This window comes from Megalobrama amblycephala, linkage group LG19, assembly GCF_018812025.1.
Source record: "Megalobrama amblycephala isolate DHTTF-2021 linkage group LG19, ASM1881202v1, whole genome shotgun sequence".
NCBI classification, from domain to species: domain Eukaryota; kingdom Metazoa; phylum Chordata; class Actinopteri; order Cypriniformes; family Xenocyprididae; genus Megalobrama; species Megalobrama amblycephala.
This window is the reverse complement of record NC_063062.1, coordinates 36,948,006-36,975,889: the sequence shown is the minus strand read 5'-3', so window position 1 is coordinate 36,975,889 and position 27,884 is coordinate 36,948,006.

Sequence of the window (27,884 nt, the reverse complement as noted above, 5' to 3'; positions counted from 1 at the left end):
TTCTTGCTGAAGCTCAAACGTGCCGCGTAACACGAGAATGAACCTCATTGGTTCTTGCTGAAGCTCAAACGTGCCGTGTAACACGAGAATGAACCTCATTGATGCTTGCGGAAGCTCAAATGTGCTGCGTAACACAAGAATGAACCTCATTGGTTCTTGCTGAAGCTCAAACGTGCTGCGTAACACGAGAATGAACCTCATTGGTTCTTGCTGAAGCTCAAATGTGCTGCGTAACACAAGAATGAACCTCATTGGTTCTTGAGAAAGCTCAAACGTGCCGCGTAACACGAGAATGAACCTCACTGGTTCTTGCTGAAGCTCAAATGTGCTGCGTAACACAAGAATGAACCTCATTGGTTCTTGCTGAAGCTCAAACGTGCTGCGTAACACGAGAATGAACCTCATTGGTTCTTGCAGAAGCTCAAACGTGCTGCGTAACACGAGAATGAACCTCATTGGTTCTTGAGAAAGCTCAAACGTGCTGCGTAACACGAGAATGAACCTCACTGGTTCTTGCTGAAGCTCAAATGTGCTGCGTAACACAAGAATGAACCTCATTGGTTCTTGCTGAAGCTCAAACGTGCCGCGTAACACGAGAATGAACCTCACTGGTTCTTGCTGAAGCTCAAACGTGCCGCGTAACACGAGAATGAACCTCACTGGTTCTTGCTGAAGCTCAAACGTGCTGTGTAACACGAGAATGAACCTCATTGATGCTTGCGGAAGCTCAAACGTGCTGCGTAACACGAGAATGAACCTCATTGGTTCTTGAGAAAGCTCAAACGTGCCGCGTAACACGAGAATGAACCTCACTGGTTCTTGCTGAAGCTCAAATGTGCTGCGTAACACAAGAATGAACCTCATTGGTTCTTGCTGAAGCTCAAACGTGCTGCGTAACACGAGAATGAACCTCATTGGTTCTTGCAGAAGCTCAAATGTGCTGCGTAACACAAGACTGAACCTCATTGGTTCTTGCGGAAGCTCAAACGTACTGCGTTACACGAGAATGAACCTCATTGATGCTTGCGGAAGCTCAAACGTGCTGCGTAACACGAGAATGAACCTCATTGGTTCTTGAGAAAGCTCAAACGTGCCGCGTAACACGAGAATGAACCTCATTGGTTCTTGCTGAAGCTCAAACGTACTGCGTAACACAAGAATGAACCTCATTGGTTCTTGCTGAAGCTCAAACGTGCCGCGTAACACGAGAATGAACCTCATTGGTTCTTGCTGAAGCTCAAACGTGCTGCGTAACACGAGAATGAACCTCATTAGTTCTTGAGAAAGCTCAAACGTGCTGCGTTACACAAGAATGAACCTCATTGGTTCTTGAGAAAGCTCAAACTTGCCGCGTAACACGAGAATGAACCTCATTGGTTCTTGCTGAAGCTCAAAATGAACCTCATTGGGTCTTCAGAAAATTTGGACTAAACCGCTCAATTCATATGGATTCGTTTTACTATCGTTTATGAAGTTTTTGAAGCATCAAACTGCATAGCTGTCAATGGAGGGACAGAAATTGCTTAGATTTCATTAAAAAATATCTTCATATGTGTTCTGAAGATGAACAAAACTCTTTCGAGTTTGGAACAACATGAGAGTGAGTAAATGATGACAGAATTTTCCCTTTAATGCAAAAAATGCTTTAATTATGATTTCCAAGCTCATAGTAAGGAACTCGAAAGTATGGAGGACTTGGACACATCATTTACCTCAAACTAGACGATTCCGTTTCATGTTCTAAAGAATTTCCAAAGCAAGTCATTAAAAAAAAAAAAAACAAAGAAAGAAATGCACAAAGGTTTCTATCATGATCTTAACTCTTGAAATAATGTCTGCTATGATTGCGCCACTGCGGGGGTGTGAGTGGAACTCAGGTGTAGGTTTAGACCTCAGCTTGAAACGCGTTAATGAGTCATCTGTAATAACAATAAAGTTCCTAATGAACTCTGCTGGAACTCCAGTATAATGAACCAACTCTGTCAGTCGCCACAGCGTTCATGGCTCAGTGTCCGACGTGTCTCGGCCGGTTTGGCTCAATGGTCTCTTAGTGGAACTTCATGTCAGCGACGTCTTTGTCTCAGGGAAAGATTGAGGATTAGTGTGAAGCCCTCTTGTGCAGCAGTTCTCCTTCAGTGTTCCTCTGTGGACTTCAATTATGTATGGCCCATCTCCTCCCACACAGCTCAAAGGAGCGCACTGCTCTGAAGCCAACCGCAAACTACCATCTCATTATAATCGCACCTCGTTTTATCTTTCATGAGATGATGCTTAATCCAGAGCTGAAGAAATTGGGTGCAATGTGTTTTGGTGTGTGTGTGTAAAATTGTGAATACGCAGTTGCCATAACAACACAAAACTCTACTGCACAAAGAAATGACGACGCTAACTTTCAAACGGTAGTTAATACTTCTGTATTCTCATCACATCCGTTTCATTCCATTGTTTTTCATTAAGTCCTTTTTCCCATTTGATAAAGAACAAATGCACTGTGGATAAAAACATGGAAAAAACATGTCTAAACGGTGACTGTGCATGAAATCCTCTGAAGAGACAGGTTATTTGAGAACACATTCAGTCCCGCACACACCAGCAGTCATACAAATAGGAACGTTCTGTGAGGAAATGATGGGACTTTAGATGACATACTCTTCCGAGTGACCTTGTTTATTCCGTGCGTTCCCTGCGCTGTCTGTGGCTCTGTGTGTGTTTTCATTAATGTCAGTCAGCCGGGCTGTGAAACACACTGAGGTAAATCATGGTGTCAATCCCACTGCCTCGTCTTCCTCTCTGTCTCGCTGGAGTTCTTTCACTCACTCTTTCCACCGCTCAATCTCTCGTTCACCTTACAGGGACCTCAAGACTGTCTGCTTGCCATTTCGCTGACCTAGCAGTAGTTTTGGAAATCCTTTAAGGATAGCCAGAGAAAAGGAGTGGGAAAATAAGCGGCTGGATTTGAATGCTGTGAAAGAGATTGAGATTGACTGATCGACACAAAAGTGCAGAGAGGAATGAACGATAGTGACAGAGATTGTGCTGGATTGCGTGAGCCGAATGTGCTTTATCGCTACCGGCTCCAAATGTCTCTCAGAGGAGGGAGTGGTCCTTCACAAAACCTTATTTCCAGTACCATCTGCCACCACACCATTCCCCAAATCCATCCCATAAATCTACAGTGAAAGGGATCCCCCTGCATAAGCTGTGCATGTGCCAACTGCAATCACTCAGCTACATCTCCAACCTGGAAAAACATCTTAAAAATGGATGTTTGAGAGGAACAGAGGAGATGAACGATGAGCCTTCAAGGAAAAAATAGCATGTTACAATATTGGGAAACACTGTATTTCAATGGTCCACTTTAGAGATTTTACTTTCCAACATGTCGACTAGATCTCATTAGAGTATAAGTAGACTGTCTGTTTAAAGAGGTGGTTGATTATGGTTTCAATTTTTTTACTTTAGTTAGTGTGTAATGTTGCTGTTTGAGCATAAACGACATCTGCAAAGTTACGACGCTCAAAGTTCAATGCAAAGGAGATATTTTCTTTTACAGAAGGACTACAACGAGCTTCTTCCTGGGTTAGTGACATCATTAACCCTAAAATTTACATAAACCCCGCCCCCCGAGAACACACAACAAATGGGATGAGGCCATGTTGGGCTGCTTTAGAGAAGAGGAAGAGTTGTTGTAGTAGAGTGTTGTTGACATGCCGTCATTTACGTCGGACTGCTTCACAAACGAGGATCAATTCAACACAAAAGATGAACATGACGGCACATGCTAGTGGATGAGTTGAATCAACTCCACAGCAACTACATAAATTTATCCACTAACCATTCAGAAACGTCTAAAAGTTGTAACTTCTTCCTGAGTCTCTCCATCAGTGTCGACTCCGGTTTGAACAATGTAAGGCTGAACACTTTCGTCATTTTGGCTGCGTGAGATTCTCCAGCTTTGTTGTTGTTGAGCTGTTAAAGCTCCGCCCTCTTCTGGAAAGCAGAGCTCATTTGCATTTAAAGGGACACACACAAAAACAGCGTGTTTTTGTTCACACCCAAATAGGAGCAAATTTGACAAGCTATAATACATGACCCATGACACACCAACACTACTGGGAAAATGTCTTGTGGACAGATAATAGAATAATAGAATTATAGAAAATAGAATTGTTTGGGAATAAAATATGGCATAAAAAAACAACAACATATCAACAGTGAATTATAGTGGAGGGAGCGTCATGATTTGGGGCTGCTTTGCTGCCTCTGGACCTGGACCGCTTGCCATTGTGGAGGGGAAAATTAATTCTCAAGTTTATCAGGATATCCTACAGCATAATCTCAAGGTGGCTGTCTGCAAGCTGAAGCTCAGAAGAACCTTGGTGACGCAGCAGGATAATGACCCTAAATATCTAAGTACAGAATGGTTTCGGAGACATAAAATCCATCATTTGGAGAGTCCCAGTCAAAGCCCAGACCTCAGCCCAATAGAGATGCTGTGGAATAACCCCAAGAGAGCCATTCACACCAGACGTCCGAAGAATATGGGTGAGCTGAAGCAGTTCGGTAAGGAAGAATGGTTCAAAATTACTCCTGGTCTAATATTCACAGCTACATGAAGCTCTTGCTTGAGGTTTTTGCTGCCAAAGGTGGTTCAAGCAGTTATTAAAGAACTGTTTCGCTTACTTTTTCCACCATCACTTTGTATGATTAATGGGTGTGTTCAATAAAGACATGAAAGATCATGATCAAGATTTGTTGATTTTTGTGACTTTGGTGAAAATCAAATCAATTTCATGAGCAATTTATGCAGAAAACCAGAAAATTGAATATAGTTCACTTACTTTTTCTTGCAACTCTATACGGGTCAATGGCATGACATGCATTTTTTGTGGAACATGCATTTATGAGTAAATAAAATCAAAAACACATAGCTAATATTTTAGTGTAAATTCATCACATAATGTGTAACTTGTAACTGAAAATGAGTCTCCATGGGCGGCTGTGTGCAGTTGGGCATCAGTGAGACGCTGAGGCGTCCAAATCAAGAGACGAAACACAGACAGAGGAAGTGATTTGGCTGACTGGCACTAACTTACATTCAGCTTCAAAAAGGCAACAGCTGCTTGCTAAATCATCTGTAAAAGAAGCAATGCCACCCAAACTCTCTATAAATACCACACCTTCATAGCTCTCATATTTAATTGTTGGCAGAACAGCTGGTGGCTTGTTTTAATTAAGGGACGAACAGGCTTCATTGTCTCGCAGAGCGTTCAAGTGCAGGTCCTTCATCTCAGAACTGTCGCAGGAGGAGATTTCTGCATCTCCACCCAGCCGAATGTGGCCACATTTAAAATGCATAATGACCCATTACTGTCTCAGATCTTTATGTTTATGTCTAACACGGAACCGGTGTAGCTTTTAAACAACCTAAGCAAGTTTAGGCAAAAACTCAACACTGGAGCTGCAATAGATGAGAACTACACCACATCCTAACATCTGTCCACAGAGAATGTGAAACACTGTCATAGCCGATCATAACGTGTGTGTTTAAGAAGAGACCTTTGAACTAATGTGATTGCACAATTTAAAAAGAAAAACTGTTTCATTTTGCTTAAGATTGGATGAAAGTAATGTAATTAATTAAATTCATTATTAAATTCATTATTATTAATTTTATAAAAGTACGCTACTGGTGGTTGTAAAATATAAAATAAAATAAAATATAATAAAAATGTAATTACATTTATTATTAAATATATTATTATTATTAATTTTCTAAAAGTACACTACTGTTGTGCAAAATAAAATAAAAATAAAATAAAATAAAATAAAATAATTTAATTCTACTTAAGATTGGATGAAAGTTTCTAAAAGTACACTACTGGTGGATGTAAAATAAAATAAAATAAAATAAAATAAAATAAAATAAAATAAAATAAAATAAAATAAAATAAAATAAAATAAAATAAAATAAAATAAAATAAAATAAAATAAAATAAAAAATAATTTATTATTAAATAAATTATCATTAATTTTCTAAAAGTGTACTACTGTTGTGTAAAATAAAATAAAAATAAAATAAAACAACTTAATTACATTTATTATTAAATACATTATTATCTAAAAGTACACTACTGGTGGGTGTAAAATAAAATAAAATAAAATAAAATAAAATAAAATAAAATAAAATAATAAAATAAAATAAAATAAAATAAAATAAAATAAAATAAAATAAAATAAAATAAAATAAAATAAAATAAAAATAACTTCTATAAGATTGGATGAAAGTAATGAAATTAAATACATGTATTATTAAATATTATTATTCATGTTCTAAAAGTACAATACTGGTGGCCGTAAAAATAAAATAAAATAAAATAAAATAAAATAAAATAAAATAAAATAAAATAAAATAAAATAAAATAAAATAAAATAAAATAAAATAAAATAAAATAAAATAAAATAAAATAAAATAAAATAAAATAAAATAAAATAAAATAAAACTTTCATTGTACTTAAGATTGGTTGAAACTGTACTGGTGGACAGAAAAAAATCTACAAACTAAATATTTTATGGAAAATATTTTACACTTGCATGTTTCTTTGTACATGAAAATGTATATCTTTATATTTAAGAAGGGACTCTTTCACAAGGGGATTATGGGACATAAAAAGTCTGAAAACTTAATTACAGTCCAGTAATCTGCTGCCCTGATAAAGAGCCCAGATTTCCTCTCATGTCAGCTGTAATATAACCTGCGGCTGTAATGGATGTATTTGTAGTGATTTATATTGCTTACTTTGTATTGTACTGTATACATTATGTAAAAGGCAAATGTTTGATGTTGAGTTTAGTAAGAATAAACAGAGGAATTGTTGAAAGTGGTTCATCATGCTGTCGATTCAAGGTTGATTCGAGTGAAGGTGATCTGAAATTTCTTTCCAGTGTTCTCAGGGTTTATGTGCACGTAAAAGTGTGTATAATAAGTGCGATAATAATGCCATATCTCATGACCTTGACCAATCACAACACACTGCTCCAGCCGACCAATCATCAGAAGCTTTTCAGAAGGAGGGGCTTCATGTACTAAAATGAGTGTTATGGACAGACTGGGGAGAAATGTGCCCAAAAACAAAATCAAGACTCAGAAAAAGAGCATTATAGTGTGTTTTAACAGTGTGACAACTAGCCCCGGTCTCCCACTATGCATTCTCTCTCTAATCTCACTATAAAAAGCATGTCAGCTTTATCTAATCTGTGGTCAGAGGGCCTTAACCTCCTAAAACTTTCTTCTATTCACTTAGTCCTCCTCTCACACTTGGACTGTGAAAGTGAAATCTGAGCAAACACTTGAAGTGTCTCAGTGTTTGACTCACTCGACCCGGCTCCGTCCGTCTGTCCGTACGGCCCAGTGCGTCTGTGTCCAGTTGGGCTTCCTCTCCCTGCTTAATCCCTGTACTCTCCAGTGCAGAAAGGGCTGCGGCAGACACAGCCGATCGCTATAAGGCTTGCTGGAAAAAATCAAGTCATTTTAGAAAGATTACTTTTTTAAGCTTCTCTGCCTTTCCATTATTTTCTCCCCACATCAGGGGCTCGAGTCCATCGCCCTCCTCATCCTCCTCCATTCGCCCCTCTATGATTTGAGATGATTATCCAAAGGAACATAAGCAGTTCATCACAGAGTCAACAATATTCATAGCGTACGAAACCAGGTTTATTAGAAAGCTATAGATTAGAAAACAAGCTAGAGCAGAGGTGAAATGCAGAGAAGAAGTGTGTAAGTGGTTTAAATGAATTGTTCTTCGAGCCAAATCTCTTCAGTGAATCAATTGGTCTAGTTCACAAAACTGGTCTGAACTGGTTTCAGTCTCATCTGGCCTGTTCATCACACAAAACTATCATAAGGCTAACAAAGTCCAATTACAATTCATTGCATGGAAAATAGCAATGAAAAATACATTATTTAGCATTTATACTTTTACAAAATCATACAGGTTGATTATGACTGATATATGATGTATGATTATATATGATATATGATATATGACTATATGACATGACAAATTACATGATATGAAATGATATATGATTTAAGTAATGGGAATGCATGGAAAACGGCAATGAAAAACTCCATAAGACAAAAAAAGTACAAATGCGAAATAAAGTCATACAGGTTTGTAATTTGTAATGTAATGTAATATAATATAATATTCATGGAAATGCACGGAAAACAGCAATGAAAAAAATACATTATTTTTCATTTGTACTTTTTTGTCTCACAGAATAAAGTCATACAAGTTTGTAATATAATATAATATAATATAATATAATATAATATAATATAATATAATATAATATAATATAATATAATATAATATAATATAATATAATATAATATAATATAATATAATATAATATAATATTCATGGAAATGCATGGAAAACAGCAATGAAAAAATACATTATTTCGCAGAATAAAGTCATATAAGTTTGTAATATAATATAATATAATGTAATGTAATGTAATGTAATGTAATGTAATATAATATAATATTATATAATATTCATGGAAATGCATGGAAAACAGCAATGAAAAAATACATTATTTCGCAGAATAAAGTCATATAAGTTTGTAATATAATATAATATAATATAATATAATATAATATAATATAATATATATAATATAATATAATATAATATAATATAATATAATATAATATAATATAATATAATATAATATAATATAATATAATATAATATAATATAATATAATTAGGGCTGTCAAAGGATTAATCGCAATTAATTGCATACAAATAAATACACACAAATTAATGTATATATTTAAGAGAAATATGTTATTTATGTACAAAATATTTTTATTTATATATAATATAAATTATATAAAAATATAAATAAATACATATACTTGTAAATATTTCTCAAATATATACATGAATGTGTTTGTATTTATATATACATAATAAATACACACAGTACACCCACATATATTAGGTATATAACTTAAACTTTTATTTTGCATGCGATTAATCACGATTAATTGTTTGACAGCCCTAAATATTATATTATATTATATTATATTATATTATATTATATTATATTATATTATATTATATTATATTATATTATATTATATTATATTATATTATATTATATTATATTATATTATATTATATTATATTATATTATATTATATTATATTATAATACTGGCTCCATTCTGGTTTCATGATCCAATCAATTCCCAATGAATAAAATCAAGTCCCACTGTAATTTTTTCTCGTTTCACTTGAATCAGGATAAGTAAAATAGTTTGATCAGTGTTTCATGTTGACTCTAAATGCATCACTTGCAAGATCTTGTCTGAGGCCTGCATGTGTAATTTCCCTTCAGAGAAAAAGTCTTCTAAACGAGGGCATGTTTTTGCTGCACGGTCATTTGCATAGCTAATCTGATATTTACATGTATCAATTGCTCCATTAATTAGGTCAGTGATCAAAGCCAGATCATTCGGGAGAAATGAAGAAGACTCTGATTTCTGCCACTTTTCGAGATATGATAAAACACGGGGGCAGGGAGGAGAGCTGATGGGGAAGCATAACGTCATTTCTTGCTGATAAGAGAAGCATAAAAGACACTGCATTCTTATATAAGAGAGAAACACTATTAAAATGTGTTGGAGAGGAGAGAAGAAGAAAAGCACCTTTAGTAAAAATATAGTCCACCTCTGCCATCTACTGTTCTGGATGTGCTATGTATGATCACTGGAGCAAATGGAGGAAATGCCTCAAACATCCCTCCACAGAGACCACTGTAAGTGATACTTATGCAGTATAGATGTTTTGATAATCAAACTTCTTCTCATGCACCACTATCTTCAGGTGAATAAACTCCAAGAACAAGGAAGCCTTAAGATTTAAAAAGAAACATAAAATGATGAACCATCTGTTTTCTTTGGCAAATGGCTTTCCGCACTGAGGAGAAAAAATGTGATCAATTTGAAAGGCATGAGCAAATTGACAAATGAGTGTTGCCGTGCTTTAATTGTCTCCACCGGAGTGGTTCTCGCTTTGGCGAGTTAAGTGTCTTGATATTTGGAGCACGCTCACAGATACACAGAGGTTTTATGAAGCAAAGACATCATCCTCATCATCATCTATTAAAATGTCTCTGAATTAACAAAGCGCTTGTTCATAAATTAAGGTAATGGTCCTCAGCTCATGTAAACATTTATGACTAAACGCCTCCATTTAAGTAATACACTGAACAAAATTAGTGCAGAAACTCTTTTCACTCAGTAATTGCTGGTGAATTTTGCAAATAACTACAAATGGCATGTAACAGATTGAATTAAACTTAAAATTTTGAAGTAGAAAGACTGAAATAGTATTAAATCTTTGATTTAATTACTTATTAACTTCAAATTATTGTGTACACTCTAAAAAATGTTGGGTTAAATATGGACAAACCAATCAATTGGGTTGTTTTGACCCAGCAGTTGGGTTAAATGTTTGACCCAACCTGCTGGGTAGTTTTATTTAACTCTGGCTTAAAATGAACCCAACATATGTTGGAAATTAAAAATCAGGCACATAATTACTAATTACTACTATAATAATCAAAAGGTGAACAATTTAATAATTTTTATTGTTTAATTATTATTCATTAAACTTATTAATAAATGTTCATTTATTAAACATTAATACACTCTAAAAAATGCTGGGTTAAAAACAACCCAAGTTGGGTTGAAAATGGACAAACCCAGCAATTGGGTTGTTTTAACCCAGCGGTTGGGTTAAATGTTTGCCCAACCTGCTGGGTAGTTTTATTTAACTCAACTATTGTTTAAAAATTACTATATTGCTTAATTAAAATTAACCCAAAGTATGTTGGAAATGAACATTTATTAATGTTCAATGAATAATTATTAAACAATAAACATTTATTAAATTGCTTATTAATAAATTTATATTAATAAACTATTAAACTATTACATTTATATTAATAAAATATTAAAGCTTATTAATAAACATTCACCTTTTGTCTATTATTGTTGCCTCTAATTGCATCTGGTTTTTAATTTCCCAACTATTTTGGGTTCATTTTAAGTCAGCCATATAGCAATTATTAAACAATAGTTGGTTTAAATAAAACTACCCAGCAGGTTGGGCAAACATTTAACCCAACCGCTGAGTTAAAACAACCCAATCGCTGGGTTTGTCCATTTTCAACCCAACTTGGGTTGTTTTTAACCCAGCATTTTTTAGAGTGTAAATGTTAATTTCCAACATATTTACACACTACTTACATTTAAATATTTATATACACACTACTAACTAACTCAACCAGGCCCCGCCCCTTTATTCTGCATATGAATTATTTAAATGAGGAATATTGTGAAGAAAACTCAAGACTACAACTACAACTTTGCAGACTTTTTTCCTGCTCAAACAGCAACATTACACACTAGAGAAAGATGAACATGGAAAAAAGCATAATAGGTCCACTTTAACACAAATTGCTAACAAATTTAAAGCATCACCTTTGAACTTTGCCCCCTGCCCTTACATGGATCTCAACACATTTTCAACTGGAGAGTCATTATTGATATGTGGTCCTCGAGGTGAGACAGATCTGCCCAATGGGATCACTTTACTCGAGGGAAAGAGAGAGAGAGAGACGTCTACTGTGGCCAAAGTGTTCAGCGTGTTTTTGCATTGTGGTTTATGATGTGTGTCCATGGCCGGTCCCTTTTCCTCCCCGCATTCAACAGGCTGCCAATTAATCAGCTTCGACCCACTGAGAGTCACTCATGCCTGGAGCCTTTCCCTCCAGAGACGTGGCACATCTCTCGCTCTTTCCACCCAAACATGATTAATCTCCAGACAGCTCCAATTTTTCACATGTGGACACTCAGTCTCCCAAACATATGTATAACCTTAGGTGTGCATTATCAGGATTGTACTGATTAAGTGGAGCAACAAATGTTACAAATTGAACTCTACAGATCAAGAGGGAACATATAGCTTGCCGTCTCCAGGCTGAGACGTCAAAGAAGAGCCTCTTCTAATTAAAAGATTAAAGGTGTCACATGCACAAGGCATGGACATTTCCTTACCGCACAGAGAAAACATACATTAATTCTGTGCTTCTGCAATTTTCTGACGTTTGACAGATGGATAAATATTTCCAACACCATCAGTTTGGTGTTCAACAACTCGGTCCAAAGATCAAAGTAAGATTATTATTCCTTAACAGCAGAAGAACAAATAATGAAAGTAAAATGTGGGGAAATTTTGTCAATTCTTGTGCTGATTCTGGCTGCATGTAGCACATTCGACCAGGGTTATTATCATTAACTAAAACTATAAATAATATAACTGCGAGCAGCAATTACCGGGGTTCAAGTGCTTTAAGGCCTTTAAAGGATTAGTTCACTTTTAAATAAAATTTTCCTGATAATTTACTCACCCCCATGTCATCCAAGATGTTTATGTCTTTTTTTCTTCAGTCAAAAAGAAATGAAGGTTTTTGATGAAAACATTCCAGGATCATTCTCCTTATAGTGGACTTCAATGGCCTCCAGACAGTTGTAGGTCAAAATTACAGTTTCAGTGCAGCTTCAAAGAGCTTTAAACGATGCCAGACGAGGAATAAGGGTCTTATCTAGAGAAACCATCAGTCATTTTTGAAAAAAATACAACTGTATATGCTTTATAAACACAAATTATTCTACTTACGGAAAAAAAAATTAACTGGTGCCGCGTTCATTCGTAAGTAGAATAGGGAAGGCGTAGGACATACAGCGTAAGCTTTTTGAAGAATGATAATTTGTGTTTATAAAGCATATACAGTTGTATTTTTTTCGAAAATGACCGATCATTTCGCTAGATAAGACTCTTATTCCTCGTCTGGTATCGTTTAAAGCTCTTTGAAGCTGCACTGAAACTGTAATTTTGACCTTCAACCATTTGGAGGCCATTGAAGTCCACTATAAGGAGAATAATCCTGAAATGTTTTCATCAAAAACCTTCATTTCTAAAGCTTCAAATCAAGGTTGAGCCAAAAATCTAGGGCTAGTTCGGCAAAGTTTGTTTTTTGAAATAATCTCCAGTATTTAATAAACGATTCGATGGATGGCGGCAGTCTTAAGGCCTTTGCACACTGAGTCCGAAATTCGCATGCGAAACTTTCGCAAGTTAAAAAATAAATTCGACCTCACGTTATGTCAATCACGTTTGCACACTGCCTCCGAAACTTTCGTCCGTCAAAAAAATATTCGGATCAGGTTCGATTTTCTGCGTTTTTCGCATCCGTGGCACGCATTTTGAGAGACGTTTTGACAATTCAGAGTCAACGTACGCAAACGCAAAAATCCAGAATGCCATCTGACAAGTTGATCCACGTTGCCTACAGCACAAAACAGCAGCACTGAATGACAAACAACGTGAGGAATACAAAGAGACCGAATATAAAGACAGATTGTGCCAGTAGCAAAGCATCAAACAGAGCCACTGACATCCTGAAGTAAACTTTGAAACGCTCAGATAATCACGCAGCTCCTTGATGAGGTGAATTCTCCTTTCTCTCTATGCAATCTCGGGATTGAATGGACCCAATATTTCCCCTTTCTTTTTCTCTTTTTAGAAGAGAGGAGACAACTAATCGTGCTCACTGCTTGAAGACTTCATTTTGTATTGTTTTGCGTTTTTTTTTTTCGCAACGCATTCATTAATACGCATCGGACTCAGTGTGCAAAGGCCTTTAGAGGCAAAGTTGCTCAGAATGAGGAGTTCTACCATGTGGTATTAATATCGTGGGTGTGTGCAAAAAAATGCGTGATATACAATCCTTTACGCACGTGAAAAATGCGAAGGCGGCCAATTTCTTTCAAATTTCTCACCATAAACAGGCCCAGTGAGTTTCGTTCCGATCGGCCTCCGTTAACCTTGTCTGATAGCTGCTCAAGATTCATTGGCCGATGGTGGCCATGTTTTTCGAGATACATCAGTGTCCTCATAATCAATCATGGCACCTTGGACAAAAACATTGCATGACAATTTTTTTTTTTTTTTTATACAGTGAAGTAGTTATGGCCATTTTCATGTTTTTTTATGTTATAGCGCCACCAAGTGGCCAGTCACCACACCCTTTTTCACGTGACCACAGAATGAGCTCTTACATAGGTGTGCCAAGTTCGGTGAAAATATGTCATTCTGTTCATGAGTTATTGCCATTTTAATAAAAGTGGCTCCACCCACTTTGAACGTTTTGGCGGCCCTTAGAGACCGTGAATCGAAATTTCAATTTTTGATAATTATTGACAGTCAGACTCCAGAGAATCTCGCTGCACTGGTTTGGTTCTGATCAGGCAAAAAACCTTGGACTAGTTCGCAAAAGTCGTTTTTTCGAAAAAACAAAATACCTGAAAATTTATTCCACATTTTGTCCATCTTGAGCCAAGGATTCCAACAACATAAAACACTTGTGTCTACACCAACGGCTTCAGAGTTATTTTGTTCTTTTCACAGCTGTGGCGCCCCCATCAGGCCGATCAGGGCGAGCCTTGCTGATGTTGTAGATGGTGTGAGTTCTACCAGCCCTCAAAGTTTCAAGTCTCTACGACTTACGGTTTGGTCTGCCCGATCACTTTTACGGGAGAATGCTGATATTTGGGAGTTTCAACAGTACATGCTTGAACCCCAAAAATAAATATTAAATTAGATAAAATAAGTAAAAACATTTAGATTTTTAATTTAGTTTAGTTTAAATTGAAGTACTAAAAAAATTTAAACTAAATAAATTATAACTAAAACTCAATAAAACCCATACAGACATGCATTTTAAAAAATAATAATAAAAAAATGACAAAACACAAATATGTCTAAATCTTTAAAAAAAATAAAATAAACTATTATAAATTCAAAATATTAGCAAAAACTATAATAGCATATCAGTGATAGTAAAATAACACTGACAACTCTGCATAATATCCTTCACACTTTGACAATTTCAATAATCCTAATTTGATATTTCTTCTAAAAATGAAAGAAGATATTTTCAATAATGTTTCAACTGCTTTTGTCCACAATGAAAGTCAATGAGGTCCAAAACAACATTGAACCCCATTAAAAAAAGAAATTATTTTTTTTTTGGGTGAACTATCCCTTTAACAATGTGTGTGACACAAATTAGCATATATTGTCTTATGAAATATCACACTGTAATTCAGGCTTTGTGCTGAATCTCATTTTACACGCAAAATAAAACATTCTGAAGTCAGTTTCATTCTAAGGGTCAAAAACAGCGTGAAAATGGTCATAAAAGCCTGTTTTTGTTACTTTTCTAATATTGTAAGTGGACTTCAGGGAAATATATGGGTTTAAATGATGCTGGTGTGTTTATTTTTGCAAAGTGACATGATTTTACCACTATTTCAGATTTAATCATTAATGCAACATTTTTGAGGTACTTTTATTTTACTTTCATTTAGAGCTAAACTTTGTGTCCTTCTTCTCTCTTATAAAAACAGCTGTCTGAAGTTTCAGCAGTCATTTTTAACACCCTAATAAAGTTTCATTTTAAGAGGCTGGTTGGCCAGGTGTTGTTTTGAGGGCAGTAAAGGTACTTCCCCGCTTCTCTGGTGCAAAACACACAAAGGTTTATTTTCACGTTATGGAATCATACTAACAGAGGGTCACGGCAAAAAGAAACACGCTGACGCAGACAGACGACCGAAATCACCTTTGAGAAATCAATAGTTGTACACTTTGGCAAAATATCGACAGAAGGAAAAGTAATTATAGTTCTCTTCCTCTCAGTATAACCTCCGTCTGTGAGAGCGATAGGTTCCTGTATGCGGTTATATCTGGTTGTTTATCTGAAAATATGTGTCACAGGGAGTGTGTTTGTCTGTTTGTCTGTCTTGTATAACAGTACAGTGTGAGTAATCTTTGGAGACAGACAGGATAATAACGGCAGCTCGGGAAACCCTTCCAGAGCACAGTAAAGCAATAAGTCACGAGAGGCTGTGCATTACGCTGATTTTACCACATGTTAAGGGTGTGCTAAGAATGTTTACAAACCAGTCTTGGCTGCACTCTATGTTTTTGATTCAGTAAAAAAGAACCGGATTAAAGGAGTCTTTGTTTGTGAATCAGACAAAATTGGTTGTGTATGGTTTGATTTACTGAAAAATAACAATTAAATAAGTCATTAGTTTGTGAATCGGACTACACTGGTCACACAGTATGTTTATGATTCATTAAAAAAGAACTGGTTTTGTTTGTGAATCTGAATACATGGTTTGTGCTGTATTTTTTTCGATTCACTAAAAAGAACCAGTTTAAAAGAGCCATTTGTTTGTGAATCAGAATACATGGTTTATGATGTATGTTTCTGATTCACTCAATAGAACCAGTTTAAAAGAGTCATTTGTTTGTGAATCTGAATACATGGTTTGTGCTGTATGTTTTCGATTCATGAAAAAGAACCAGTTTAAAAGAGTCATTTGTTTGAGAATCAGAATACATGGCTTGTGCTGTATGTTTTTGATTCACTCAAAAGAACTAGTTTAAAAGAGTCATTTGTTTGTGAATCTGAATACATGGTTTGTGCTGTATGTTTCTGATTCACTCAAAAGAACCAGTTTAAAAGAGTCATTTGTTTGTGAATCTGAATACATGGTTTGTGCTGTATGTTTCTGATTCACTCAAAAGAACCAGTTTAAAAGAGTCATTTGTTTGTGAATCTGAATACATGGTTTGTGCTGTATGTTTCTGATTCACTCAAAAGAACCAGTTTAAAAGAGTCATTTGTTTGAGAATCAGAATACATGGCTTGTGCTGTATGTTTCTGATTCACTCAAAAGAACCAGTTTAAAAGAGTCATTTGTTTGTGAATCTGAATACATGGTTTGTGCTGTATGTTTCTGATTCACTCAAAAGAACCAGTTTAAAAGAGTCATTTGTTTGTGAATCTGAATACATGGTTTGTGCTGTATGTTTTCGATTCATGAAAAAGAACCAGTTTAAAAGAGTCATTTGTTTGAGAATCAGAATACATGGCTTGTGCTGTATGTTTTTGATTCACTCAAAAGAACTAGTTTAAAAGAGTCATTTGTTTGTGAATCTGAATACATGGTTTGTGCTGTATGTTTCTGATTCACTCAAAAGAACCAGTTTAAAAGAGTCATTTGTTTGTGAATCTGAATACATGGTTTGTGCTGTATGTTTCTGATTCACTCAAAAGAACCAGTTTAAAAGAGTCATTTGTTTGTGAATCTGAATACATGGTTTGTGCTGTATGTTTCTGATTCACTCAAAAGAACCAGTTTAAAAGAGTCATTTGTTTGAGAATCAGAATACATGGCTTGTGCTGTATGTTTCTGATTCACTCAAAAGAACCAGTTTAAAAGAGTCATTTGTTTGTGAATCTGAATACATGGTTTGTGCTGTATGTTTCTGATTCACTCAAAAGAACCAGTTTAAAAGAGTCATTTGTTTGTGAATCAGAATACATGGTTTGTGCTGTATGTTTCTGATTCACTCAAAAGAACCAGTTTAAAAGAGTCATTTGTTTGAGAATCAGAATACATGGCTTGTGCTGTATGTTTTTGATTCACTCAAAAGAACTAGTTTAAAAGAGTCATTTGTTTGTGAATCTGAATACATGGCTTGTGCTGTATGTTTCTGATTCACTCAAAAGAACCAGTTTAAAAGAGTCATTTGTTTGTGAATCTGAATACATGGTTTGTGCTGTATGTTTCTGATTCACTCAAAAGAACCAGTTTAAAAGAGTCATTTGTTTGTGAATCTGAATACATGGTTTGTGCTGTATGTTTTTGATTCACTAAAAAGAACCAGTTTAAAAGAGTCATTTGTTTGTGAATCTGAATACATGGTTTGTGCTGTATGTTTTTGATTCACTAAAAAGAACCAGTTTAAAAGAGTCATTAGTTTACACACCAGTCTACATTGGCTGTACTGTATGTTTTGATTCATTAAAATAAATAACTGGATTAAACGAGTCATTTGACTGTGAATCGGACTACACTGGTCCACTTGTATGTTTTTCAATTCACTGAAAAAAATATGATTTAAAGACTTGTTTGTGAATCAGACTAAACTTGTTGCAAAATATGTTTTGGGTTCAGTAAACCAGTAGAACTGGTTTAAAAGAGTCATTTGTTTGTGAATCAGACTACACTGGTTGTACAGTGTGTTTTAGATTCAGTAAAAAAGAACCGGATTAAAAGAGTCTGTGTTTGTGAATCAGACAAAATTGGTTGTGTATGTTTTTGATTTACTGAAAAATAACAATTAAAAATGTCATTAGTTTGTGAATCAGACTACACTGGTCTCACAGTATGTTTATGATTCATTAAAAAAGAACTGGTTTAAAAGAATCATTTGTTTGTGAATCAGACTACACGGTTTGTGCTGTATGTTTTTGATTCATTAAAATAACTAGTTTTAAAGAGTCACTTGTTTGTGAATCAGACCATTCTCACTGTATGTTTTGATTCACTAAAAGGACCTAAAGAGTCATTTGTCTGTAAATGGGACTACACTGGTTGTACTGTATTTTTCATTCACTAAAAATGTAAAGTATTTTACAAAAGCTTCAAACACATCAGTCAAAGCTGTCCATTTTATAAATGGTCCTTTTCAACTTTATTTTTTATAACATGACACCTTTATTTGAAAATGTTCATGGTGAACATATAACTGCCCTCCATCACTGCATATTATTGTCAGCGGCTCACTATATACAGAAACAAAAAGAAAAAGACTTTATGAACTTCCTTTGGCAGTCATTTACAAGAAAACTGACTGCAGACAGTAAATCCTCATTAATAAGCTCCCTATTTTCAGCTTGCCTCCAGACATTTAAAGTGTGGCTCTCGGAGTGTGTGTGTGTGTGTGTGTGTGTGTGTGTGTGTGTGTGTGTGTGTGTGTGTGTGTGTGTGTGTGTGTGTGTGTGTGTGCGTGTGTGTGTGTGTGTGTGTGTGTGTGTCAGAGATGTGGCCCTGTATCTCACCCCTGCCCCTAAAGATGGATTACGTTCATTTGTTCTGCGGCGGACCTGCCCTCCTCCTTTACCTCGGGGCTTTACGCCTTCAGTCAGATTTAAATCAGGGCCTGATTGCTTGACTTCTTATATTAAAGTTGCGAGGCTGTATCAGTCTTTCTGAAATATTAAAACAACTGTGTTCATGTTTCAGAAGCAACAGAAATAGACTTACTTTATCTCAGGCAGATGTAGAGTGAGAAACAAATGAATCTTTTCTGCTGTGGAGCTGATGTGAATACGGTCCAGGCATAAGTGCCCTTGAGCACAGAGATTTTCACTGCATGATCAATTATCCTTTCCTTTAAGTGTACTTGTTCTTTATTTCTGTTTGCTTGTCTTTAACGTCCTCATGTTCTGTTGGGGATCTGGGTAGATTGTTAAAACTACATTTAAAGGTGTAGTTGATTATGATTTGAATTTTTTAACTTTAGTTACTGTGTTATTTTGCTGTTTGATCATAAACAACATCTGCAAAGTTACGACGATCAAAGTTCAATGCAAAGAGAGATATTTTCTATTACAGAAATCACTTTTTAAGGACTACAACGAGCTTCTTCCTGGGTTAATGACATCACAAACCCACAAATTTACATAAACCCCTCCCCCGAAAACATGCAACAAAGGGGGCGGGGCCATGTTGGGCTGCTTTAGAGAAGAGGAAGAGTTGTTTTTGTAAATGCCGTCATTTTACGCTGGACTGCTTCACAAACGAGGCTCAATTCAACACAAAAGATGAACATGACGGCACATGCTAGTGGATGAGTTGAATCAACTCCACAGCAACTACATCAATTTATCCACTAACCATTCAGAAACGTCTAAAAGTTGTAACTTCTTCCTGAGTCTCTCCATCAGTGTCGACTCCGGTTTGAACAATGTAAGGCTGAACACTTTCGTCATTTTGGCTGCGTGAGATTCTCCAGCTTTGTTGTTGTTGAGCTGGTAAAGCTCCGCCCTCTTCTGGAAAGGGGGCGGGGAGCAGCAGCTCATTTGCATTTAAAGGGACACACACAAAAACAGTGTGTTTTTGCTCACACCCAAATAGGGGCAAATTTGACAAGCTATAATAAATGATCTTTGAGCTGAAACTTCACAGACACATTCTGGAGACACCAGAGACTTATATTACATCTTGTGAAAGGGGCATTATAGCTTTAATCATGTATTAGTAAATGCTTAAATGAACATTAACTAAAAGATTAATAAATGCTGTAGATATTATTCATTCTTAGTTCATGTAGTTAACTAATGACACCTTAGTGTAAAGTGTTACCAGTATTTCTAATTCAACTTCAGACGGAAAAATATAAGTGTAAAAATTAAGTGGCCAGTCAACCATAAAATAAATCTCAACAGAACAATTAAAACTTTAGTGCATGCAAAATGTCACAAACCTGATGCTAAAAGGCTTCATAGAGTTTAATTCTCCCAGTAATCTATAGAGGTGAGTTTGTGAGCAGTCTTCCTCAGCAATACGACTAAAAAAACAGCACTATACTACCGAGCTGCTCTCTGTAAACAATTCTGTTAAAGCCATGAGACAAATGTTTAGTTGCTGAGCTGAGCGTGGCGCGTTTTATCTCAGCCCAGCCGCTGGGAGGATAAGATCAGCGCTCGGGCCACGGCGGCCTCGGGTTTGGGTTCTGGAGGACTAAATGAGACTCTGGATGACAGAACTGCACCTCGGTGTAATGAGTAAACACATCACTGCGGTCAGTGATTTATAACCCAGCCCGTAGTGACATTTTTGTGGCGCACTGGAGACAGTGTGCTTCATCCTTGATCTCTCTTTTACTTCACCTTCCTCTCCCTCCCTTCCTCGCTCTCATTTTCTCTGTGTAAGAACGAGTGTGGAATTCTGAGTGGTCTACTTCAGCAGTGAACAAAGGACGTTACTTGTGTGTGTGTGTTGTCAGGAACAGTGCCTGGCCGTGTTGTGGGTGGGTCTGAGAGAGCAGTGGATGAATAGTGATGTGCATTAGACAGTAATAAAGACCTCAAAATACAGCAGGAGGAGAATAATGTTTGTACCTTTGTCACCACTCTCCGTCTCTCAGCTCTTCTGAAGGACATGCTCAACATGCAAGCGCACACACACGTAAAACACATTCTCTCAGTCTTGTGATTGAAAGTTTTCTATTATCTACACTCTGCAGACACCTTTCCACAAATCCAATATAAAATTGCATTCAAGTGACTTTCATTAATGAAGTGACATATCATTATACACTACATGAACAAAAGTACAGGACAAGCGGTTTGGAGAATGGATGGATGGAGGATGACGAAAGTGGCAAAACACAATTTCCAATCAATCAGCCGATATGTTTAAAAATAATAAATCATGTATAATTATAAATGGTTTATCGTTAAATGACACATAAAATATATGTAAGTCTATCTAATTTCGTTCTAGCCTAATATAAAATTGTACAATTAAAGGTGCCCAAGAATGCTTTTTCACAAGATGTAATATAAGTCTAAGGTGTCTCCTGAATGTGTCTGTGAAGTTTCAGCTCAAAATACCCCATAGATTTTTTTTTTTTATTATTATTATTTTTAACTGCCTATTTGGGGCATCATTAACTATACACTGATTTTTTCAGCGCGCCGCCCCTTTAAATCGCGTGCTCCCTGCCACACGAGCTCTCGATTATATTACAGCACATTTACAAAGTTCACACAGCTAATATAACCCTCAAATGGATCTTTACAAGATCTTCATCATGCATGCTGTATGCATGCTTCGAATTATGTGAGTAAAGTATTTATTTTGATGTTTACATTTGATTCTCTATGAGTTTGAGGCTATGCTCCGTGGCTAACGGCTAATGCTACACTGTTGGAGAGATTTATAAAGAATGAAGTTGTGTTTATGAATTATACAGACTGCAAGTGTTTACAAATGAAAATAGCGACGGCTCTTTTCTCCGTGAATACAGTAAGAAACGATGGTAACTTTAACCACATTTAACAGTACATTAGCAACATGCTAATGAAACATTTAGAAAGACAATTTACAAATATCACTAAAAATATCATGCTATCATGGATCATGTCAGTTATTATTGCTCCATCTGCCATTTTTCGCTGTTGTTCTTGCTTGCTTACCTTGTCTGTGCACAGATCCAGACGTTAATACAGCCTTTCCTTGTCTAATGCTCGAACATGGGCTGGCATATATGCAAATATTGGGGGCATACATATTAATGATCCCGACTGTAACGTAACAGTCGGTGTTATGTTGAGATCCGCGTGTTTTCCGGAAGTCTTTTAAACAAGTGAGATTTACATAAGAAAGAGGAAGCAATGGGGTTTGAAACTCAGTGTATGTCTTTTCCATGTACTGAACTCTTGTTATTCAACTATGCCAAGATAAATTCAATTTTTCATTCGAGGGCACCTTTAAATATTTTAATTGAACATACTGTAACATGTACATTCGAATTTAATTTAAATAACATAGGAATGCAATTTTAACTAGACCTGCAATTCTGAGTAGCCAGGTAATATATGTTACTATACTGTTTTAGTTGCATTTTATAATAAAAAGTGGGCGAAGTATTCACATATCGTTTCATTTCGTTTCGCAATTTAGTGAAAAGTATCCACCTTATTTTTCAACACGGTAATAAGGGGCCCTATCATACACCCGGCACAATGCGATGCCATGCGCACATGCAAGTGTTTTTTGCTAGTTTCAGCCCAACGCAGTTATCATTTTCATGTCCAAAATAGCAAATAGCAAATGCACTCGCGCCCATCCGTGTATCTTTTGGTCATTCGTTTTTTGATTTAATAATGAAATCGGAAAATGAAAAATGGCTCCTTTTTCGTTTTTTTCAAACAAAACGAGAAACAAGAATTCGGCTCGTTTTTTCTTTTTTCGTTCAGGGGTAGAAAATGAATAAACAACTTGAATATTTGATCTCAACATGTGGGCGGGAATGAAACGCCCCTTTCCGCTGATTGGTCAACCAAACATTAAACTGTGCCGTCATCAGTTCTTCCACAGTTCAGAGCAGCAGAATAATAGTCCGCTATCTCTGTGCTGTCTGTTGATAGGTGGTCAGCAATAATAAAACAGGCAGTGTGTCAAAGGTATTGGCTATTAGTGTAACGAAGGCTGGACTCAGAGTAAGATCCACATGCGAAGCTTTATTAAATGTTGAGCGTGGTCGTACAGACATGGTCAAACGGGGCAAACAGGAACATCAGAGACAGGCAGGATCGTAGTCAGAGAACAGGCAGTGGTCAAAAGGCAGGCAGCTATCAATCACAGAACAGGAGAACCAGACAGGGATCAGAAACAAGAACCGGAACAGACAGGATAAACAGGACAAACGCTTGGAAATGTTACACTGGGAAAACAAGACCTAGCAGTGAGGTGATGTGTGTAAGAGTCTTTTATAGTCCTGGTAATGAGCTGCAGCTGGGTGTGGTGATTAGTGATTAGTGTTAAGTGTGTGCAGGTGAGTGGCAGAGAGAATGATGGGAGATGTAGTCCGGGAACTGACAGGAACAGACGGTGATCATGACATAACGCCCCCCTCCCGGAAGGCGCGTCCTCGCGGCGTAAAAGGAACAGCTAGGGAGGGAGGGTGGGTGCATTGGAGACCTGCATGCAGACAGGAACGGGGTCCCCAATGCAGGTCCAGGAACTCGGCAGCCACGGCGGGTCAGGAGCCTCGGGCAGCCACGGCGGGTCAGGAGCCTCGGGCAGCCACGGCGGGTCAGAAGCCTCGGGCAGCCACGGCGGGTCAGGAGCCTCGGGCAGCCACGGCGAGTCCGGAGTGTCAGCAGGCCACGGGGGATCAGGTGGCTTGGGTAACCTCGGCAGGTCAGGTGACTTGAGCAACCACGGCAGGTCAGGCGGTTTGGGTAACCACGGCAGGTCAGGGTCTGTAAACGGCCCTAATTGTTCAAAGGCCAATGACGGCAGTGGCCGGGCTGGGTCCCCACCCACAAGCTCCCCACCCACAAGCTCCCCACCCACAAGCTCCCCACCCACAAGCTCCCCACCCACAAGCTCCCCACCCCTGGGTATACTGCCCCCCCCAAAAAGTTCTTGGGGATTTCAACAGGGTCCATAATAGGTTCGTGGACAGAAGGCCTGGATGGCACCAGCAGAGCAGAACGCTTGGGCGGCGGTGGTGGTAGCGGCAGGGCAGGCGGCCTGGGCGGCGGCGGCAGGGCTGACCAAGGGTGCTCAGTGGCCGTATCAGGGAGAGCGGACAGCTCGGTGACGGCCTCCGTGGCCGTATCAGGGAGAGCGGGCAGCTCGGTGACGGCCTCCGTGGCCGTATCAGGGAGAGCGGGCAGCTCGGTGACGGCCTCCGTGGCCGTATCAGGGAGAGCGGGCTGCTCTGGGACGACCGCGGGCTGCTCTGGGACGACCGCGGGCTGCTCTGGGACGACCGCGGGCTGCTCTGGGACGACCGCGGGCTGCTCTGGGACGACCGCGGGCTGCTCTGGGACGACCGCGGGCTGCTCTGGGACGACCGCGGGCTGCTCTGGGACGACCGCGGGCTGCTCTGGGACGACCGCGGGCTGCTCTGGGACGACCGCGGGCTGCTCTGGGACGACCGCGGGCTGCTCTGGGACGACCGCGGGCTGCTCTGGGACGACCGCGGGCTGCTCTGGGACGACCGCGGGCTGCTCTGGGACGACCGCGGGCTGCTCTGGGACGACCGCGGGCTGCTCTGGGACGACCGCGGGCTGCTCTGGGACGACCGCGGGCTGCTCTGGGACGACCGCGGGCTGCTCTGGGACGACCGCGGGCTGCTCTGGGACGACCGCGGGCTGCTCTGGGACGACAGCGGGCTGCTCGGGCTGGCAGACTGCTCCAAAGTCCATAGAGCTTGAGTTTATCCTCAACGCACGCAGGACAGCCAAAACATAAAAAGTGAGCACAGCCCTCTGGGCCAAGACAGGACTGACCAGGAGAGCAGGCTGCTCTGGAGTGGACTCATTGGCTGGAGCGGCCTCTGGAGTGGACTCACTGGCTGGAACGCCCCCTACATCCTTACTCATTGCAGGGGCGGCCATCTTGCCCGAGGGCACTGGCAAGGCAGCCATTTTGTCCATCGCGTCCGGGGCGCTTGAGTGCGTTGCAACCGGCGAACTTGAGAGCGTTGCAACAGGCGAACTTGAGAGCGTTGCAACAGGCGAACTTGAGAGCGTTGCAACCGGCGAACTTGAGAGCGTTGCAACCGGCGAACTTGAGAGCGATGCGGCCGGCTGGCTTGGGTGTGACGCGACCGGCTGGTTTGAGAGCGAAGCGGTCGGCTGAGGCTTAGGAATGCTAACCGCTCGAGTTGAAGTCAGTGGTGGATCAGCCACACTGGAACGCAACCCTCTCCGCTCTCTGACTGATCTAGAGACGTGATGTGGCTCTGGGCGATCAGCGGCGACGTGACATTGCTCTGGGCGATCAACGGAGATATGGACTGGTGTTGTTGTTGTGCTAGCCGCCATCTTGTGAGGGTTGTCTTTAGCGACCGCCATTATGTGATTCTCCGTGGTGTTGCATGCCTCTGCGATACCCACGGTAAAAGGTGAACCAACAGTGAGCAGGGCAAAGTCCAGAAATTCCACGAATGACCCTCGGGGACCATCGGTGAGTAAATTGTTCTTTAGTGGTTCGTTTAATCCATAAACAAAGAAGTCAATAAGGGCACAGTCCGGCAGATCAGAAAAATGAGCAATGTCCAGGAATCTCTGAATATGTGCCTCCAGGGTGCAGTTACCTTGACGAAGGCTGACAAGGTGCATTGCAGAATCCATGCTGGGACTAGGGCGCCCAACAAAGCTGCTGGATCTTGGTGTGGCTAGGTCTTCTGTAACGAAGGCTGGACTCAGAGTAAGATCCACATGCGAAGCTTTATTAAATGTTGAGCGTGGTCGTACAGACATGGTCAAACGGGGCAAACAGGAACATCAGAGACAGGCAGGATCGTAGTCAGAGAACAGGCAGTGGTCAAAAGGCAGGCAGCTATCAATCACAGAACAGGAGAACCAGACAGGGATCAGAAACAAGAACCGGAACAGACAGGATAAACAGGACAAACGCTTGGAAATGTTACACTGGGAAAACAAGACCTAGCAGTGAGGTGATGTGTGTAAGAGTCTTTTATAGTCCTGGTAATGAGCTGCAGCTGGGTGTGGTGATTAGTGATTAGTGTTAAGTGTGTGCAGGTGAGTGGCAGAGAGAATGATGGGAGATGTAGTCCGGGAACTGACAGGAACAGACGGTGATCATGACAATTAGGTAGTTGTGAGTGCAGGTGCGAAGTAAATTGTTATTTCTGAGGTATAATGATTAAAATATTTCTGAGCTAAACGCGTTTTTCTGGACACACAGAAGAAAGCCTTGTCTATAGGCTCTGCCTCGATTTGTGTCTCAAGTCATTCGTTAGTCTGGCTGTTTGAGAGATAGAGATCAAGAGATAGAGATTAAGATTAAATGTACATTTAAAAGTGATTATATAGTTGCAATAAACGAGTTAAATCCATCGCAGCGAAGGACTATTATTCTGCTGCTCTGAACTGCGGAAGAACTGATGACGGCACAGTTTAATGTTTGGTTGACCAATCAGCGGAAAGGGGCGTTTCATTCCCGCCCACATGTTGAGATCAAATATTCAAGTTGTTTATTCATTTTTTACCCCTGAACGAAAAACGGAAAAACGAGCCAAATTCTTGTTTTTCGTTTTGTTTGAAAAAAATGAAAAAACGAAAAAGGAGCCGTTTTTCATTTTCCGATTTCCGAATTACCAAAAGATACACGGACCGTTCACCCATGGGCGTGCTGGTGTGAAAACGAGGTGTGTTCAGGTGCATTGTTGGCGTGTTGCTATTTTGAGGCAGCTGAAATAGACTGTGCCATTGACCAACAAAAACTTGCTCTTTTTTGTTATTAAATAAAGAGCGCGTTAGTAATATGCTCTTATAGACTTGTTACATGCAGCAGCACAAAAACATGACAAATATTAAAAATAAAAGGATTACAATGTAAAAGATTATTATTGTGTGCAAAAGATAAAAATGCTTTGGTGGAATCCGGCTTTTCCCGTAGATGATCCGTTTCCTCGCTAGAGAAGCATTCAGTTTTTCCGCTTGCAAATTCCGCCATGTAAACAGCGAATCCGCCATGGCATGAGCGCAACTGGCTTTTAAAAGGAATGGGAGATGAGACTCGTTACGTTATGCCCAAAACACACCCATTACTCATTAAGAGAATAGGGACAACCCTTTTAGATGACCACTTTTTCCATCATTAAACTAGCAAAAGTGAATTGAAAGTGCACCATGCACTTAGATTGTTGTTAGATTGGCGCACAAAAAATATATTTGTCACTTTATAATATTAAGATTGAACCAATGCACTCACATGAACTGATTTAAATATGTTTTTAGTACATTAATGGATCTTGAGAGAGGAAGTACCATTGCTGGCGATGCAGGCTTCACTGAGCCATCTTATTTCATCAAAAATATCTTAATTTGTGTTCCGAAGATGAACGAAGGGGTATGGAACGACATGAGGGTGAGAAATGGACGACATTATTTTCATTTTTGGGAGAACTAACCCTTTAACCACTGGGCATCTGAGAGCAGCAATGTTTTTTTCCTGAATGAATCAGTTGAGTGAATGATTAAATGATTCCCAGATAGGTTACTTGTTTTGTTCCTGAATAAATAAGCGTTTTTTAATGAATCCATTGAATAAATGATTCAATTTCTCATTCATAAGAGCTTTTTACTGCACTGCACCCTGGGTTGTCGTTA